This window comes from Cupressus sempervirens, chromosome 4, assembly GCF_028749045.1.
Source record: "Cupressus sempervirens isolate cs-2001-9-10 chromosome 4, ASM2874904v1, whole genome shotgun sequence".
Classification (NCBI taxonomy): domain Eukaryota; kingdom Viridiplantae; phylum Streptophyta; class Pinopsida; order Cupressales; family Cupressaceae; genus Cupressus; species Cupressus sempervirens.
Window position 1 is genome coordinate 182,562,612 of NC_143121.1, and position 14,396 is coordinate 182,577,007.

Here is a 14,396-nt window from a genome sequence, read left to right on the forward strand (position 1 = left end):
TGGACACATTCCTAAAAATTGCATAAGGCCACATTTCAGAGGGAATTAAAGTAGATGGTTGAGCTAAACCACATATTTCAATTGCTTGAAGACTATTTATATTAGTAGGAATTTCCTAACAAAGTCAAAGGAACCCAACTCAAAGAATGACATAGGAAAAGAGAATGTAGATGTTGAACACATCAAAGGAGAAATGAACAAGACATGGAAGAAGAAAGATGGGAGTAGCACATCAAATGAAGGGATTAGTTCACCTAATAGGTCAAGTGGTCACACTTCATCAAATGGAGAAAGAGAAGGCACAAGGGACTAATTTAAAAAGTTCTATCATACATCAGTTCCTAGAAAGGAAAGTACTAAAAAAGAATAGATCAGCATGAACAAGGATGCAAAGTAAAAAAAAATATTCAATATTTCACAAGTGTTATCTGTAAGGAAACTCAGGTGTGGAAACGGCTTCCTACACTAATCTCATAAGGAAAGTATGATGCAAATCCTATTAAAATCTTCTACAATTGCAGATTCAATATCATGTAAACAACAATATTCCAACCAAACATGCATACAGAAAATAGACAGAGAAAGGAACACATAACACAAGGATTTGCCGGTGGGGAAAAACCTTTTGGTAAAACAACCCCACCCCTTCAGAAACTACACAATGTATTATCTTTCAACACAAGGTTACAATACACTTGCAATGCAAGTTTAACATCAACAACAGAAGACTCCAGTAGCTACTTGTAGTACCAACAATACACCTTTTTCTCATCGCATCTCTTCGCAACCCTAAAAATGCTTATAACATGCACTTCACTTTAGGGCTACTCCCAAAGATAAACTGTATTAGGGTTTTACCATTCTCTGAGAAAATAGGAACCCCAAAAAAAATTTTGGGGCGATGCCTCGAACCCCACTATTGGGGTAGAGTGTATAGTACTCAAATATCTTAGTTGCCAGATGTCTTCACCTGTCATTGAATCTTCCTAACATAGCTCTTACATGTCATAGGAATCCGTCGTAACCATTTTAGTCATGATCTCCTTACACATAATTCAAGATGTCGACACATCAACATTATTTGCAAGAAATACATTTTACAAAACAAATAATAAAAATAGGAATTATACAAGGTTGAGACACCTTATTCCTAACATTCTCCCACTTGTCAAACACCTTGTAAGAGCAACAGGAACATAACAAGAACTAACCACTATAGGACGAAAGGCCCATAGACTCCGAACACTATCTAAACTTCTTAGTGCCCACTGGTTTCGTTAATGCATCTGCAACATTCTTCACAGTATCTACCTTTTCCAAATTTACCTTTTCATCTTCCGCCATATCTCTCACAAAGTGATACTGCACATCAATGTGCTTCATTCTGGCATGGAAAGTTGGATTCTTTGCAAGGAAAATAGCACTCTAACTGTCACACCAAATAGTAATCTATTCTATATCAACACCAACATCAGAACACAATCTCTTAAGCCAAATGGCTTCCTTACAAGCATGAGTAGCAGCCATGTACTTAGCTTTTGTACTAGACAAAGCAACCACAGGTTGTCGCTTGCTCATCCAACTGATGGCACCACCAAACATAGTGAACACATAAGCACTAGTGGATCTCCTGCGGTCAATATCACCTGCCCAATCTAAATCCACAAACCCATGAATAGAAACTGAATGCAGAGATCCAGAAGAGTTACCATGATAACATATGGAGTAATCTGATGTACCCCTCAAATATCTGAATACTCGCTTAACTGCATCCCAATGTAACTGTCCAGGATTAGCCATAAATCGACTCAGGACTCCCACTGCTTGGGCAATGTCTAGCATAGTATAGACCATAGCATACATAAGACTGCCAACCGCACTAGCATAAGGTACTCTACTCATTTCCTCCACCTCACTAGGATATTTTGGACAATCATCTATAGATAACTTTGTTCCCACAGGAATAGGAACACATAGTGGTCTACAATTTTCCATGTTGAACCTGTCCAACACAGACTTCACATACTTACTTTGACTCAACCAAAGTTTTTTGTTACACCTGTCTCTACTAATTTCCATACCCAAGATGTACCTAGCTACCCCAAGATCTTTCATCTCAAACTGTGATGCCAACTGAGATTTAAAATCAGAAATCATACCCTTACCCTTCCCAAATAGCAACATATCATCAACATATAATGCAGCAATAAGAAGGCGATCATTTTCAATTTTGAAATAAACACAATGATCTGATTTCGATCTTACAAATCCAATTGACAACACAAAGGCATCAAACTTAAGGTACCACATCCTAGGAGATTGCTTCAAACCATATAGAGATTTCTTTAATCTGCAAACTAAGGATTCTTTACCTTTAACAATGTAGTGCTCAGGCTGTGACATATAAATCTCTTCCTCCAAATCACCATGAAGGAAAGCTGTCTTCACATCCATTTGTTCTATCTCTAAATCATATGATGCAGCAAGAGCTAACAGAAATCTAATGGATGTCAACTTTGCAACAAGAGAGAATATTTCACCATAATCTATTCCCTCGACCTGTGAATACCCCTTTGCAACCAATCTAGCTTTGTACCTTTCAACACTGCCATCTGCACAGAATTTCTTCTTGAACACCCATTTACAACCAATAGATTTTCTCCCTTTAGGCAAAGGTACAAGGTCCCATGTTTTTTTTTTCTCTAATGAAGCCATCTCATCATCCATAGCCTCAATCCAAGAACCTGCATCTTCCATGCCCAAAGTCTCTTTCACAGATCTAGGCTCATCAGTGTTAGTAATCAAAGAAAAAGCACAACTGGAATCTAACATAGAATAACCAAACCTTTCTAGTTGCTTTCTTTCTCTTGTGGATCTCCTCAAGGGTTGAGGTTGAGGTTGTTCTTCCTCTTCTTCTGAACTATCAGAGCTGCAAGAGCTCTCCTCATCATTAGACCCAACATGGTCTCTCTGTTCAGTCTTCTTAGGGGTAGGAGGCAACTGAACAACATCTTTTTCCTTTTCTTTTTCATCTAGTTGTAGCACAATAGGAGAAGATGTTAGCTCTCTAAAAATATCATTTCTACTATACAACACCTTACTAGTCACAGGATCCCAAAGCTAGTATCCTTTCACACCAGCACTGTACCTGATGAAAATACATTTAATAGTTTTGTTTTCCAACTTAGATCTTTTCTCTTTTGGAACATGTGCATAAGCTTCACAACCAAAAACATGAAGATGTCTAACTGAAGGCTTCTTACCAGACCACACCTCCATGGGTGTCTTACCAACAAGGGCTGATGTAGGAGATCTGTTAACCAGATAATAAGCAGTGGCCACAGCTTTGACCCAAAACCTTTGTTCTAAACCAGCTCCACTAAGCATACTCCTAGCCTTCTCCATCAGTGTCCTATTCATTCTCTCTGCAACTCCATTTTTTTGTGGGGTATACAGAGTTGTCTTATGCCTCTTGATACCTTGTTCTTTACAGAACTGTTCAAACTCTACTGAGCAAAACTCACCACCATTGTCAGTTCTCACGCACTTAATCTTCTTACCAGTCTGATTCTCTACAAGGGCTTTAAATTCCTTGAATCGACTAAAGAATTGTGTCTTACTTTTAAGGAAATAAATTCATGTCCTTCTACTGTAATCATCTATGAAAGACACAAAAAATATAGACTTGGAGATTGAAGGAACTTTTACAGGACCAAATACATCAGAATGAATAAGATCCAAAACATCAGAAGATTTGTGAGAACTAGAGTAAAATTGAACACTATTTTGTTTACCATATACACAGTGTTCACAAAAGTCAAACTTGAGATTGCAATCATTTAACCCCTCAACGAGATTTTTATTTTTCAGGGTTCTGAGACCCTTCTCACCAATGTGACCAAATCTCAAATGCCACAAAATTGTCTTTTCTGCAGGAAGCTTTCCTTCCAAAGTGTTTGCACCCTTAGGTACACTTGTTGCACTACCATCAGAACCACTAACCACAGTCTTCTTTACTGCTCATTCAGATGGTGGGGATGAAGTGATAGTTGCTCTCTTCTTTGAAATAGAAGAACTATTACACTAAGAAATGTGTGCATCAAGCTGAAACAAAGTACCTCTCCTAGTACCCTTAGCAAGCACCATAGATCCTCTCATCATCTTACATCCATCTTTAGAAAAAACAACTTGCACACCTACATCATTCAGCATACTTATAGATAATAGGTTTCATGCCAAACCTGGAATGTGCATAACTCCATTGGTTCCCTTTACTCATCCATCAGGAAATTTGATAGTGACCCTTCTGCGTCCAACCATCTTTAGGTGAGAATCATCACCCAAGTACACCTTTCCACCATCGAACTCTTCATATCTTGAGAACCAGTTTCGATGAGAGGTCATGTGAAAAGATGCACCCAAGTCAACCAACCACACATCATCAGATGCATGGGCTACCAAAGCTACAATGAATGCATCACCATCTTCTTGAGATTTTTCAGAACTAGAATCTGAGGCTTTCTTCTTCTTCTTAGGCTCTTTACAGTCTTTACGGAAGTGCCCAGTCTTATTACAGTATCAACATTTTTCCTTGGACTTATTAGAAGTCTTTGACTTCCCACGGGATTTGGATCTACCCTTATTGTCAGACTTATTGTCATTTTTCTTCCCTCTTTTCGTGGATCTCCCACGAACAACAAGGGCTTCTTTTTTTGAAATAGAAGCCTTTCTCTGCATCTCCTCTGATAGCAACAAAGACACCACATCATTCATTTTGAAGGTGACTAATGTGCTTCTGAGAGCCATCACAAGATGGTCCCATGAATCCGGTAAAGAACAAAAAAGTGCGTAGCAACGATCCTCCTCCTCTAACTTGACACCAGCTAATATCAACTGTGTAGCCAGCAGATTAAATGCATTTAAATGATCTGTTAAGGATCCACCTTCCTCCATTCATAGAGAATACAACTTCTTCGTCAAGAACAACTTATTCACCAAAGATTTGGCTTGATACACGGCCCCAAGTCTCTCCCACAAACTATATGCATTTTTCTCATCTAGAACATTCAGAAGGATTGCATTAGTTAAACAAAGTCTTATGAGACCCTTAGTCTTACGGTCTTTAATATCCCAATCTGCTTGAGCTATAGTTGCTTGTCTTGTAGCACTTGTAGTCACTTCCCATAGGTCACGATCTTCCAACATGTCTTCCATCTTGAGTTAGCACAACTCGAAATTAGTGCCATTAAATTTCTCCACCTCCATTCTTCCATATGATGAACTCGCCATCTCAATCTGCAAATAAGATTCAGGAAGCTCTGCAAAAGACTTCCACTCAACTTGATATTAGCTCGAAAAACCCTACCCAACAACTAGGATCAAAAGTTGATCAAGCTTTGATACCACTTGTAAGGAAACTTAGGTGCGGAAACAACTTCCTACACTAATCTCATAAGGAAAGTATGATGCAAATCCTATTAAAATCTTCTACACTTACAGATTCAATATCATGTAAACAACAATATTGCAGCCAAACATGCATACAAAAAAATATACAGAGAAAGGAACACATAACACAAGGATTTTCCGGTGGGGAAAAACCTTTCGGTAAAACAACCCCACCCCTTCAGAACCTGCAAAATGTATTATCTTTCAACACAAGGTTACAATACACTTGCAATGCAAGTTCAACATCAACAACAGAAGACTCCAGTAGCTACTCGCAGTACCAACAATACACATTTTTTGCATTGCATCTCTTCAAAACCCTAAAAATGCTTATAACATGTGCTTCACTTTAGGGCTACTCCCAAAGGTAAATCGTATTAGGGTTTTACCATTCTCCGAGAAAATAGGAACCCCCAAAAAAAATTCGGAGTGATGCCCCGAACCCCACTATTGGGGTAGAGTGTATAGTACTCAAATATCTTAGTTGCCACATGTCTTCACCTATCATTGAATCTTCCTAACATAGCTCTTATGTGTCATAGGAATTCGTCATAACCGTTTTAGTCATGATCTCCTTACACACAATTCAAGATGTCGACACATCAACATTATTTGCAAGAAATACATTTTACAAAACAAATAATAAGAATAGGAATTATACAAGGTTGAGACACCTTATTCCTAAGATTATTGAGTTGCCCTTAGATGTCAAGTAAAAATCCAGTACAAGTCGCGTTGATTGTCAAGACTATAGGAGTCGAATGATTGGTAGGAGCTAAGTTGGTAGAGGAAGCCAGGTGAAGAAGAAATCTTAGTTGAGGCCGAGTAAGTAATACTCCAATGGAAGTTGAGTGATGAAAAGGAAATAGAAGCTAATTAATGTAGAATTCTTCAAAAGCTAAGTGGATAGCTATAAATGCACTAAGCATTAAATGCAATAAAAATAGGGTATAATATCATATTTTCAATTATTTTTCCCCATTAAGAATAAAGACCAAAGACGGGAAAGAGCACAGAGTGAATCCAAAGTAAAGAAACTAGAGTATAAGAAGATTTCTACAACATTCCAAGCACGATTCCATCAATTTCAAGGCATTTACGACTGTGCCGAGCTACACAGTTTTGACTTCTAGCTCTAGAAAAACTCAGGAGAAGGAATCATTTGAAGTCCAATTAGTGTCCAAAGAGGTCAAACAACTCAATTTCCACCCAATACCTAAAGTTTCATACAAGAATGACCTAGCTTGAGCCCTATTCATCAAAACCCCTAAGGTTGTAATGTTTCAAGATGTAAGGAAATGCTATCATTTCAAGATAGAAGCCATAGGTGATATGGAAGTGAGGGAGGCATATGAAAAATTGTGTGATAATGGAGTATTGATGGAAGAGTACAAAATTGTTGAAAGGAAGGGTTTAACATGAGCCCTAGAATTCCCTACAGTGTTCAAGACAAAATGGATTAGACTAATGTTGAGAAAAATACATGATGGTAGTTTATGGTTGGAGGATGGTCCAATCAAGATCACACTGAGAATTGTACATAGAGTGATAGGGTACCCAACCCTAGATCAGCCAAAGACACTTAGAAGTGATTCTAAGGAGGTAATTGAGAAAAATACTAGTGCAAAATGGAATAAGAGAGGGATAAAAATTGACACTATCAAAGACACTCTAGTTGACTGTGGTATTAGGTTCATTGCACACAAATTCTACTAGTCTAGCAGACTCAATAGTGTGCCTTGCATTGCACTAGATGTAGGATACAAATTGGTGAAGAAGGATCATACATATGATCTTATAGAGCTGCAACTGCAAGAAATCAATGAAAAACTAGAATAAATTACGAGAACAATGGGATCCCAATACAAAATGGGTGTCATTTTGATATGTATTTTCTATTATGTTCAGAAAAAATTTCCTTCTTTTGGAAAAATGGCATGGAAAATTGATAGGTCAATCATAGTTGTGGTCAATGAATACATCGAGCAAATGGGAGCTAGTTTTGAGACCTTGATGACTAGTTATTTTGAAGACTTTAAGCAATCAATGAAGTAAATGATCAAAATTCTAGTTTCCTTAGTAGAGAAACATGTAAATGATGTATGGTCTCTTGTAGATAGACTAGACATACATATAATCAGCTATACCAAGAGTGAGATGGTTAAGACCTCTTGGGTATGAAATAAACATAGATGAAGCATCAATAGCAATAACTTCATTATTGGTAGAGGAAATTGACAAGAATGCACCACATTTTGGAACTTATGAAATGATGAGATCAAAAGTGGATATGGAGTTGAAGACTGCCTCCACTTTGAACAAGAAAGAAAAACTTGTTAAGAAGCTAAAAGCTAAGTTTGGGGAAGGAGTTGCAGAAGAAGAAGGTAAATATGCCAAGGGCGATGAAGAAGAACAAGATCAAGGGCCACTTGCCTTAACCCAAGGTATTGGAGAAGATGCAGATGAAGATGAAGGTGTCTAGTAGGAAGTACTAAAGGTTGAGCCAAAGAAGAGAAAAGCTCAAAAATAGCCAACTACACAGCCCAAGGGAAAGAAGAAGGCTATAATGCCAAGCTCAGCTAAGCCAATTACAAGAGCTAACACAAAGGCTACAACTCAAGGGGAAAAGGGGTAGGAAAAATAGAAGGCAATAGAACAAGGGGACCTACAAAGCAGAAAAAGAGAAGAAAGTATGTTGCACCTCCTAAATCAGACAAAGAGAGAATAGAGTCTGATGAAGAACAATTTAGATTGGTAAGACATTCCACCACATCTAAACTGGAAAACATTTGCAATAATATCAGAGATAATGCAGATTTAATTGGTCTAAAAACCATAGATTTCAATAAGTTGTCAAAGAAATAACAAAACATAGTGGAAGAATCCATCTACACTATGATGGCTAAGTTTAAGACCACCCCACTTGAACAAGATAATTCAATGCCTAAGGAACTAAGCTCATTAGTTGAGAATAAATGGCATTACTACCTTAAAATGGAGAAAGAAATAAGGGAGTTTGCATTGGCTCATGTAATGTCAGACCTTACTAAAGGTCAAATAACAAAGGTTGGTAAAAAGAATGGGAGCAAATTTGCAACCAAATTGAAGATGTTGTCCAAAAGTCCACACAAATGTGGAAACTAATATATGGTTTGAAAACTATGAAAGAAGGGAAGGAAGACCCATTTGAGGGTAGAAATGATGAAGAAAAAGAAGACAATGAGAAAGAGGAAGAAAGCGAGAAAGAAAAATATGAAGGAGAGAAAGGGACAAAAAAGAGATAGTGGAGGAGACACATGGTGAAAGGGTAATAGCTAAAGAGCAATAGGAAGAAAAGAGTGTCCAAGACACCCAACTACCATCACCAAGTCCTCCACACACAGAACTTGAAGAAATAGTAATTGTAAAGGATGTTCCTAACACCTCAAGTCATAACATCAATCCTTTAATTGCAGAGTATCTCAAAAAGATTCTTCACCAATCTACATTGCAAGCACAAGTTTGTACAAATCTAGTTTTGGTGAGTGTTGATGAATTGCAAAAAGTTGCAACAGAGATAACAAGGGAGAAGGAAAACACACAGGAACAACCTACACAACCTCCCACAGCTACAACAGATCAACCCAAAGAGCAAGAAGAACAAGACAAATTTGATAAAGTTGATTCTATAATAAAAGTGACAAAAACTATTGAGGAGCAAGTAAAGGAACAAATAGGGCAAGATGTTCCTACTGCACAAACTCAAGGTGCACCTCCACAAATTATCATCATTGATTAATGTAGTAGAGAAGAGGAGAATGACGAAGTGAAAACCCTTAAGGAGTAGGAGGCAATACAAACACTGGTAAACATGCCTACCTCGGGGACTCCTAATAAGAAGCTGAGCATTGATGTAGTACCATTGTAGATTTCAGTACTAGGCTCAAGCTCTACCAAGGTTGCAAGGGTACTTCACTATGGAGACCCTGCACTTGATGAAGAAATAGTCATACCTAGTTATGACTCAAGAACCATGAATCTGCAATAGATAAATGAAGTGCAAGAGGCACTAGAGAGGAGGAAGAAACAAGAAATACTTAGAAACAAGTTTAGGAAAAAGAAAGCACCGGTGGAAATCAAGGACATATTTCTTGATGCATTCAACTTGCAACTGATGACATCCAGCCCGTAATGGAGAAATTGTCCAACATTGTGGACCAGGTACAGAATGAGGACCTAGAAACTAATGTTAAATTATTAGAATGGTTAGAAAAGAAGTTTTAGATGAAAGTAAATGAGAAAATATCAAGTAAAATAACACTTTCACAAGTTGAATTGGCAAAGAACATTGAAAAAGTGAAGAAAGTACTTGAGAATGTATTCTCACTATACAACAAGTTGTCTAATTCCTCATATTTCACATAGGAAACTAGCCAAAGAATATTGAGCTTGGAATGAAATCTAAAGATTCCTAGCACTCAACTACCAAAAGATCCTGCTTAGAGTGAGAAGCATTTTGCAGCTACGCTTCATACACAAAAAGAATTAGTCGTATTGATAGCCGAAGAGGCCAATATTAAGGCCAAATTGATGCAAATTCAATCTTCCATAACCCCACATTTGGAAATACTTTGTAAAGAACAGACCTATGAAAAAAAATGTTCTAAAGAAATATCCTAATATTTCTACTTTAGAAGGCCTTGTTCATCTTGCTGTAGAGACAACCATCCAACACAAGTCATAGGAGATAGCTTTAGATAATTGGGATGCTTCTCTCAAGATGATTATGGAGGTAAATAAAATACTTTTGAAAAATTATTCTATTTATTCTTAGGACCCTTTGACATAAGTGTCAAAAAGGGGGAGAATAATACATTCGTTGGGATATAATTTATTATTTATTATATCTAATAAGAATGAGCTGATGTAACGTTTTGGGGGAGATGTGAATAAGAATGGCTACATAATACATTCTTTGATGGAAGCAATAAAGAATATCCAAAAGGGGAGATATTCAAATTCACATTTTAAGGAAGAAATAAAGCCATAAGGATGGAAAGCTACAAGAAGATGTGAAAAGGGAGGAGATATAGAGTACAAGAAGTAGAAACAAGATATACATAGATACAAAAACAAAGGCGGACAAGGAAAATGCATTAGATATGTCAGATTGAGACACATTTAGCACAAGAATTTTGGTTACAAGAATGGAAATGGCACATTAGCTCAAGGAGAGTTACAAGATTTTGAGGGATATAAAATTCTGAATAAGTTTTTGAAGTCTTGTACATATGCCAAATAGAATATGTACTGTACTCATAAAGATCATATTTATAATGTCTAGTTAAGTGCTTTTGCCACTCATGTCAAAGGGGTTTTGACATTTGAATGTCAACACGCTTAACCAATTCTTTAGTTGATGTAAAGTATAATATAGAAGTCGAGCTATAATGTATGTTGAGCCAAAGAATTCAATAGGTGCTGAGCAATCTTCAGGTGTCGAGCAATCTTCAGGTGCCGAGAAAAGTTCAAGTGCTGAGAAAAGTTCAAGTGCTAAGAAAAGTATAGATGTTGAGTGACTATAGATGATGAGTGAAATAGAATTGCTATAGGAGCCAAGTGAGCTTGTTTTCCTATATGTGCCGAGCATTAGCAACTAGTATGTGTTGAGTAACACAAAATCAGCATATGAGTTTGTGCCTTAACAAACTCAAATGTAAATCATTTTTGGAGTTGAAAAAGGATGAATCTCGAAGGATCTTGTATATAAGATCGAATCTATTGCATTACCTATGCAATTCGCATGCAACCAATAAGGAAAATAGACAAGGCATGCAACCAATAGGAAAACTGCAAGAAATGAGCTGGAAATGAAGATTCAATATTGATTGTAGATTCATACCTAATCCTAATTCTTTGAAATCTTTAAAAGGAGGATGAAGCCCCATTATGTAAGAGGGGATATGATAGATAAAAGTGTATGGGTGAATTATAGCGAAGTGTAGAAGGATAAAAGACTTAGTGAAGAATAGAGCAATAGTGTAGAATCCAATTGATGAAGAACAGAGTATCAAAACTTCAAAGAGTAGAATATAAAATCAAGCAAGGATCAGAGTGATAGAGCAGAACAAGGATCTAGAATCAGAAATTGACAATTACAAAGCTATTAGGTCAAAGAAATTTAGCAATTGTATTAGATATGAAAATCCTATGGACTTAGGTTGGCCTAGCAACCATTTGTAAATCCTTTAATTGGGTGGCATTCCAAGTGAATGTACAAAAGTCCTTTAACCAGGCCTACTTTTAGCAAGGTAGTGAAATCCTTTAACCAGGTCACTTTTTATAGAGTGTAAAGTCTTTAACAAGATAGGCCTTTCATAGGGAAGACAATTGGAAGTGGTCAAACATTGTAACCTTGAATAGTTAGACATTGTTGTAGTGATATTTTGTGGGTGTCATCCCCACCCCAGTTTTACCTTGTCATTTTGAAGGGTTATTGGGTTACCAAATTTTTGTGTTATCTATTTTCATGCATGTCTTTACTTTCATGTTTGTTAGATAGATTAGATGCATGTGAATTGTTTTAGATTTGAAAAGTTTAAAGTTATTTACTTCTGATTCATCTACCACCGGCCCTGCCCTGCCCCCCCCCACCTTGAAGTAAATCTTCCCACTTGTTAATTCCAACAATTATTAACATAGAGAATGATTTCAAAAAAATTACAAAGAGAATGAATTCCAAATAACTGCAAAAAGAATGTTCATGACTGTACCGAAAATAATGTTTAGAAGTTTGCAAGAGATGATGATATAGCCTTAATTCTAAGGCTTCCCTTGTGGTTTTTTGAGAGCAACTTGGAATAGGAAGAAGGTAGTGTAAAGGAGATTTTAGATGAGGAGGAGAAGGATCAAGAGAAGGAAAGATGTGATCAGTACTTCGCTTAGATGTTATTGTATATGATGTTTAAAGTGGTTCCTAATACCACGTTCATTAATGCCAAATCCAAAAACCTTATAACCTTTTCGAGTGATAATTGTGTACCCTATGGTGTAAGTACTATAGAGAGTATATGGAGAGAATGTCTTTTATAAAAGTTATGAGATAGTATAGGGTAAGAGGGAATTATAGGAGAGGTTGAAAGGATAAGAGATTGAGATGTGGGTATCAAACAAGATAATTAAATTAAAAATTGAGAAATATGAGGGTCATGAAGCATATGTTAGAGTTGTTGAAATGTAGAAGGGTTTTGGTATGTTTTCTTATTACAAAGATTACGCATAGGATTAGGATTAAGATTAGGAGAATCACTAGAAAAATATCCAATGTCATCTAAAAGGAAAACAATAAAACCACACAAAAAATGAGTGATTGTCATAAAAAAGGCCTTATCAAAAACCCTTGTGTTAGTTAACCTTAAAAGAAAATCTCTAAGAAAAGTATGTAAAGACATGGACATTAAATGAGAGAAAATTGTATAAACATCATAGAAATGATAAATAAAGGAAAGGAGAATAGTGGTCTTATAAAAGCAATGATGCACCACAAGGTCTTGGAGAATGTTATGTTTGAAAAAGAGGATATAACTATAATAGTCAAATCTTACTCCCAAAATTGAAGAGGAGTGTGTCATAGAATAACACAATCTAACACCAAAAAGGAAAGGGGCATAACTCAGGTACACCAAAAGAGGTAAAACACCTAGTATAAAAGGGGAGATAAGAGAGATTAAGGGATGTAACTCTAAAATCGACAAGAGGGTGAGACATGTCGAGTTGAACAAACTAGTTAGGGGTAAAATGGATACACTTTAATAGGGTGTAGACATCCACTAGCTAAAAAATTCAAACTATGTGTGTAGACAAGGGGATAACCTCTAAATATAATTCCTTCTTGAATTTGAATTAGATTAGAAAGGTTCAAATCAAGAAAAGGCTGCCAATACTAAATATAGATTACAGGAAAGGAACATAATACAAGTAAATACTCTTGTTAGCCCAAGTATGATAATGTATATGCAAAATTGAATTTATTAAATAAGTAATATAAACCTAGATGTCAAGTGTATGTGATGACAGCCCAATTAAGATACATAACTATGCTAATATCATAAATTAAAATGAAAGATGGAAGACTCGCCTTGAATTATATAGAGGAAATTGTGTTTTTTCTTTAGAAAGTGTGGATCCTCACCTAAAACTAAAAGTCTAACTATAGATCTCTAAATTGAATAAAAACCCCAAAATCTAATTTATAGTAGAAGCTCAAAGAATAGGTCGACTATGGAAATCCTTGTACAAAGATTTTCACAAAGTCATAATCTTCCCAAGGCACTATAACAAGGTCAATCTAGATTAGCTGAATAGATTTTGTGGATTTATTTCTAGTATGCAACCGCAATTTAGTCATCCTACTTTTTCACATAGATATTCATGTTTCTTTTTATTAGGTGGGTGAGGGTTTGCACTATTCAAGCCTTAGATTCAGGGATAAATAATGAATTGAACTGTAGTTGATAAAGTAAATGCTAACATGCAGTAGGACTAAATAATATCAAATGAAAGACACGATTACCTTTGAAGATGCAATTGAAGTTTGATATGTGATCAAGTATGTAGATGTAATAGCCTTGACTCAAGAAAATAAAAAAGGGAACTAAAGAAGTAAAAAGCTCATGTACAAGAATATATGTGACATGTTGTAGATGATAGAAGAACTTTGAAGGAGTGGGAATAAAGGTATAAATGATTATTACTTCTGCAAAGTAATTATTTGTGAGTTCCACCCCTTCTCCCATGTAAAAATTATGATGTGATGAGTTTGTAGATGTTTACTTTTCATTGTGATAGTTTATAATGTTACAATCAATTAAAATTACATACTTTTTCTATTTATCCCACTTATGTTTTGTACTTAGGTTCCCAAAGGTTTTGAAAATTATTCATATTTGTTTATTAGTAAAGGCTTTGTC